Here is a 7,462-nt window from a genome sequence, read left to right on the forward strand (position 1 = left end):
CTTGATTTCTATAAATTTGGATTTATGGAATATCGTTGAAAACGGTTTTCAACTTCCCTCTAAACCGATGAATGAATGGTCGGATTTGGAGAAGAAGTATTTTTCTTTAAACGCAAAGGCTATGGATGCCTTATTTTGCGCTTTGGACAAAAATGAGTTCAATCGGATTTCTACGTGCGAAACGGCTTTTGACATTTGGCGAACACTTGAAATCACGCACGAGGGAACTAGTAGAGTCAAAGACTCGAAAGTTAACATTTTATTGCATGATTTTGAGCTTTTTCGAATGCAACCAAGTGAGACTATAGGCGACATGTACACCCGTTTCACGGATGTCATCAATAGTTTAAGAGCTCTTGGAAAATGTTTTTCGGATTTTAAACTTGTAAACAAGATTTTGCGTTCTCTTTCTAAGAAGTGGGATTCAAAAGTAACTGCAATACAAGAAGCTAAAAACCTAAACAACTTACCACTTGAAGAACTAATTGGTTCTTTGATGACATATGAAATGGTGCACAATGCACATGATGAACATGATGAACAAAATCACCTTCCAAAGAACAGGAAGGATTTGGAACTCCGGACAAATGAATACCACTTGAGCGATGATTCAAGTGATGAGGACAATGATGAACTTGAACTTCGAACACTAAATCTTAATAAGTTTATTAAACAAAAATCTAAAATAAATAATAAACTTGAACGAAAGAAGAGGCCAAAGAAGAAGAACACAAAGTGGGATGAATCGAGCTCCTCCGAAGACGAGGAGAAAATCAAGAAAGGCGAGGTGACAAACTACACCTTAACGACATTCAACAATGAGGTAATCAAAACCCCCTTAATTTATTTGGAAATTACATGATGCTCTTCATAATGCATTTTCTTTTTTAGTATAGAATTAATTTTCTTAAAAATTAAATGTTTAAAAAATATATATATATATGATGAAAATGCAAAATTTATGATCATGCTAGTAGTTCTGAAAATAATCATGAAAAATACATATTTTATGATAAACAAACAAAATGATTTTGATTGAAAATATGAAATCATGCTTTATGATATAATGATGTTTTGATACCATGATTTTATTCTATGCATGAGATTTTAAAAATCATGTTTATTGGTTTTATAATTATGGATGATGAATCTTGTGATTTTCGATTTTCACGGTAATGAAAGTGCCTTATTGATCTTTGTCATAATAAAACTTGCACTTTCGATTTTAAAACATGCTACATGTTTGGCATAGATGAAATAAAATGAATTAAAACAACTAAAAAGAGAAAAGTATTTTTCTTGAAAATTTATTTTTCACTATGAGATTAATAAAATTATCTATGCCATTTTGAATCTCTTGAAAGTAATGTTGAGATTTTGATTATTTGAATTTAATAAGTTTTATCGAAATCATGATCTTAATTTCCCATGATTTATAACTTGAAATCATTTATGAATCAAGATCACCTATTTTGTGTTCTTATTGAAATTTATTGAAATGAATCGTGATTTCTTGGAATTATAACTTGAGAATTCTTTTTATAAATCAAAATAACTTACTATGATTCTTTCTTTTTGCTATTTGAGTTATCTAAAAAGAATCATAATATGTCTCTTAATATTCATAATTTGTCTACATGATTCGTAAATCTCATTACCAATTCTTCTTGATATTCCTTATGTGATGATATGAATACATGAAATATTCATTAATTTATTTTGATGTGTATACAAATGAAAAGTTATGATCATGCATGGTAGGATATAATTTGACAAAATTGATACCATCATGATATGAAGCATTTATGATTTGCAATGATGCATGCAATACTTGAGCTTTTTAATTATGATGTGATGTATTGTATATGATGTAAATCATGATTTAAAATGCTATGAGTTGTTACTAAAATGATATATTATAAATGTTGATTTAATGTCATGAATACTCTAAATGATGAATGTTTGGTATCATGATCAAAATGTTGATAAATAGTTAAAAATTTAAGTATCATGTATAATATGCTCATAATATTGATTGATTTATTCAGTATCATGCATGAATGAAATATAAGGTTTTTGAAATTGTGCATGTTCGAATTTGAAAATATAATGATGCACAAATAAGATTGAAACCTCCCTTTGTCATGATTTAGAAATTAATGTAAAGGGTCTTCCCTTCTTTTTGCCAATGACATAGGGGGAGAAAGAGTTGCTAATGTGTATATCTCAAAGAGAAAATTGCTAGCTCGCATGTCTTAAAATGTTAAAAATTTTTTGCTAGCTTGTATATTGTAAACTTGCTATCGTACTACCATGATGATGAGCATGTCTTATCTTAATGATTGTATTTGAAAAACTATGACAAAAATATGTCTGAATGATTGAACTTGTTAAAATTAATTTTCAGACTTTCTTTATTGAATGATCAAATCACTCGATTGCCATGATGATTTTACACAATTACATGCCCTAATAACAGGTTGGAAATTATGTGCTTTGGATACAAAAATTTCCATGATAATAAACATGTTTTGTCCTCATGATTGTATTTGAAAATCAATAGCACAGCCTTGTCCGAATGCATGAAAGTGTTAATTTCATTTTCGGATTCTCTTAACTATTGGTATCCTAACAATTGGATTTTCGAATTATCCCCTTCTAGACTTAATAAGCATATGTCATAACAAGTTTAATTCATATCATTGATTTTTGACATATGGAATCAACTAGCAAATACATCTCTCATACACTTATTATGTGAACAATATTTTGTTTTGAGAAATGGATTTGATAAAATGATTCCTGCTTATAAATTCCTTCTTGAAAAAGGAAGTCATTTTTAGGTACAAGGATTTGATTCACATACATATCTTGATACTTGTAAAAATGAAGCGTGCTTTAATATCTTATCAATTTTAACTTCATTCGAGTAAGCTTAGAAATAGCTTTCCTCCTTCATGTAAAAGGAAAATAACAAATAAAATGGAAGAAGTTTTCATAGCTATCTCCATGTCATGTTTTCCTTGAGATGTTTGAATATTTGGTATCTTATCACTCTTTGTTGAAAAATGACATGAACCTGCTTATGGTATCACACTTATATTTAAAATTTGCTTATATCATTCTCCTTTTTGTTGACAACAAAGGGGGAGAAATATATGAATTGATGCTATGATTGCCATATTTGCTCTATGCCATGGTTGCATTATCAAGAACTAGCATCGCAACTTTACGTATTGATATCTTGCCATGTGATGAAATGCTACAATTGATAAACACTTGAAATGTTTGCGTTACGATATCAAAAGCTTACATTGCAATCTTACATGTTGATATCATACCATTTGATAATAGCAAACTTGCATGATGGTAAAAATGGATATTATGTTTTTCATGCAATGAGTTGAACTTATATCACAAACACTTGATTGTGGTACTTCTTCTTTTTGTTGATGACAAAGGGGGAGAACTATATTGATGACATGACATGTTATGCATAAGTTTATGCATAAGTTCATGATGACGTGTTGCAAGTATTCATGATGAATATTGCAATGACTTGAATTCAGTTTGAATTCAAGGTTCTATCAATATGGTATATTGATAGGGGGAGTTTGTTTAAACTCCGGGAGTTAAGTTTAACTCCGTCATCAAGTGGTTGTCATCATCAAAAAGGGGGAGATTGTTGAATCTCGTATTTTGATGATGAAGCTACTTGATATATGTTTATAATTTAATCTGTGTTTTGAGTGACGCAGGATGCTTCGCTCAAGATGAGACAATTAAAGCAGGAAAATCATGTTGTGTCGGAGGAACATGTCAGAAGATTGGACGTTGGGCCGGTGGATCGGTCGACGTATCGACAGAAGGCTTCGGGTCGTGGACTCGGGCATCGGGCCAAGAAGAGCGGGTGTTGTGCCAAAGATATCGGAGTTGCGGAGTCAACTAGTTGATTGGGCAATAGGCTGCAGGAGAGGACGATGCGCCGAAGAATCGAACGAAGCGTCGAGGGACCAATGACATGCCGGACAACTTGGTTAATTGCTTAGGATTAATTGTCTCGATCGAAGTTTTGTTTTAAGTGTGCAGGATTAACTATGATGGAAGAAAGACATGCAGCAGGTGTTGCGCCGGAGTCAAGACAATGATCACGTTGGGAGTTCGAGAGTTCGACGGAAGTTCGGACAGTCGTCGGAGGTTCTGCGGGAACAAATCCGAGAAGTCCATGAGCTTGCCAAAGAAGCTCGTCGGAACTCGCCAAGTGGATCGTCGCAAGTCCAAGAGTTTGCCGGAAGTCCGCAGGAGCATCACCGAGGGTTCATCGGATGATCGACGGAAGTTCGCCGGAAGCTCGCCGGAAGAAGCGATTGACGCACCGGAGCAAGTTGCAGTAAATGTCTTAGGGAATATCGTAGTTAGCACAATGATTAAGTTGGAAATGGGAGGTGATCCCATTAACTTAATCTTGGGGCAATTGGTCCCTTGAAAAACCTAAATTGGACCGAATGGATCAACCCATTCGGACCCTGATTTCTGCTGGGAGGTGCAACCGCCCCAACCAGGAGGTGGCACCGCCTGGGCTAAGTCTCCGAGCAAGACTGGGCGGTGCAACCACCCCAGCCAGGAGGTGGCACCGCCTGGGCTCATTCTCCGAGCGAGACTGGGCGGTGCAACCTCCCCTGACAGGAGGTAGCACCGCCTGAGCTCGGTCTTCGAGCTCTGGCAGGAGGTGCAACCACCTCAGTCAGGCGGTGGCACCGCCTGAGCTCAGTCTTCGAGCTCTAGCAAGAGGTGCAACCGCCCCTGATAGGGGTGGCACCGCCCAGAGGCTCAATCTTCGAGCTCTGCCAGGCGGTGCAACCGCCTTAGTTAGGAGGTGCAACCGCCTGATCCCGGAATTTCGGGAATTGAGAGTTTTGAGCTCCAAATTTGAACTGGATTGGGGCCTATAAATACCCCGCCCATTCAGCACTGAAAGGGCACGAACTTACACCGAAATCCTGATCTTGTTCTGTGATTTTTAGAGCTCAAAATTGTTGTAAAGGCCAAAAGTTCTTCTCCCTCTTTTCTTCCATGTTCTGAGCTTTAAAGAGAGGAGAGAAAATTCTGTAAGGGTTGTCTCCTAAGCCCGTCAAAAGGAGTGAAACTGTAAAAGGGTGGTTGGCCTTCGCCTATTGAAGGAAGGCCTCTAGTTGACGTCGGTGGAGGAAGCCAAAAGTGGAGTAGGTCAAGATTGATCGAACCACTCTAAATCTCGATTTGCATTTACTTTGAGCATCTTATCTTTACTGCAAACCTTCTCTATAGCTTACTGCCTTCTGTGCTTTTACGAACGTGTTTCAAAGTTCAGTGCTTTCCGAATCGGCGTTTAGACGCAAATCAGTTTTATCGTACGAACATCGTATTTCAGTTTACGCTTATATTTTGATTTTCATCATAACTGCAAACTGCCTTCATAGATTTACTTTAACGTCATCTCGCTTGATCTTAAGTTAAAGTAATCTTAGAATCAGCTTTCACACCGAAATCGCTTTTATCGTTCGAATGTTTTTTAATCGTAGAAAGATTTCGCTGCACTAATTCACCCCCCCCCCCCTCTCTTAGTGCTCTTGATCCTAACAACGATGAGTAGAGGTTCAGATATGAGATATCCGCTGGAGCCCCTATCTTATTGGATATCCAATAATCCCTTGAATTATTAGATCCCATGGACGAGATCCAATAAAAGCTCATGAGAGATTATTGGATAGAGATGCATTAATCTAAGAGGCTTGGGTAATTGGATGCAGATCCAATACCCAATAGGGAAGGATCCATTATGGTTTGACAAGGGACCTCTATAAATAGTCGAAATTCAGTGGTTTATAGGCTAAAGCTTTTGCTTGCCTCTCCTATTCTCCTCCCCCTATCCACCTCAAAGCAGTTCTGGAGTTTTGAGGAGCGTCGTCGTAGCCCTACTGTGTGGATCACCGCTAGAGAGGAGGACGCTTGACCTCCTTCACCCTCTCCTAGAGATCTGTAAGGAAACAAGGATATACAATCTCCCTACATAACATAACATATTCTATACGCATTTTGTTTCGTAGATTTTTTGCTCACCAATCTTCGCACGATGACAAACATCTTTTTGGGAAATTTGGATTTTGTTTTCTTATTCTTCCGTTGTGCATGTGATGTAGCCCCTAAGATTTCCCAACAGTGGTATCAAAGCTAGGTTGTTCGTGCGAAAGATTAGTTGTGAACTGTGTGTGTTGTGTTTTGGAGAAACTTTTGATATCAAAATCATTGACGCAAAATCAAGGAAGGGCAGCAATAGTTATTTCCCTCGATCTACGTGCCTGCAACCACCTACAGTGGTAGTCGTAGCCAGGCAGCACAACGCGGGCGCATGCGCAAGCGTTGTGCTTGCAACAGCTGGCCGACAGCCTGCTTGCAACAGGCTTGCGCCCGGCGGGGCTAGCAGCCCACGGGCAAAGGCGTCGCGGGGTGAGGTGCTGCAGGGCAACAGCGCCTGGAACCGTTACGCCCGCGGGCATAGCCACTCGCGAGGGTGCCCACCTGTAGGGGTAGCGCCCTTGCCCCCCGTCACACAACCTTCCGTCGGCAGGGTGGCGGCGGCGACGACTGTAGCAAGGGAAAGGGAGAAAGGGGCTTAGGGTTTCTAGGCAAAAGATAATTTTGCCCCTCAGAATTTAAGAAATTCTAATTCTATCCTTTTATCCAAATTATGAAAATACCCCTCAGAATTTAAAAAATTTCTATATGTCCCTGAATTCAAAAAATATTAATTAATTAAAAGGTTTAATTGATTATTATTTTTTATTATTATCTAGTAGTCCTGATGATGATTTATACGTATGATGTATGATGTGTGGACGGATGATCATGGACCGTGTGATGTGTGTACTTGTGATTATTATTATTGGGGTCTGCGAGCCACAATTATATTTCTCATTTATTGTCAAGCCTGCGTGCCTATGATTAAGTTGTAATCACAAGAGGAGGCACAGTAGGAGCGTGGAAGCGATAGCGGGACCCATGAGATGGACAATCACGATGCATGGAGATGCGTCGAGATGTCGATAGAACCGACGAGGATGAGATGAACGATTATAGGGCATGGAGATGCACTGCTGCATACATAGATCTTGACGTAAGCGATTAGGCCCACTGTCTCGGGCCTGATCATATTAGGATGTGGTCCATGATCATCTGGTGTGATTGCTTATACACCGACTAGATATGTATATATATATTTATATGCGATATAAATATATATTAAATATGTATATGTATGACATGTAATATTAGGAGACCAAATCATAGAAACCCCTCTCTCGATAATATTAAGTCGATAAACGTGAGGCAATTAGATTGACCCACGTGGCCTTCCATCGTTATAGGTAGGGACCGATTCCCGGTATAGGTTGAGTTGGTCGAGTCCCTCGAGACTCACCTATAT

The sequence above is a fragment of the Musa acuminata genome, chromosome BXJ1-10 (assembly GCF_036884655.1).
Source record: "Musa acuminata AAA Group cultivar baxijiao chromosome BXJ1-10, Cavendish_Baxijiao_AAA, whole genome shotgun sequence".
NCBI classification, from domain to species: Eukaryota; Viridiplantae; Streptophyta; class Magnoliopsida; order Zingiberales; family Musaceae; genus Musa; species Musa acuminata.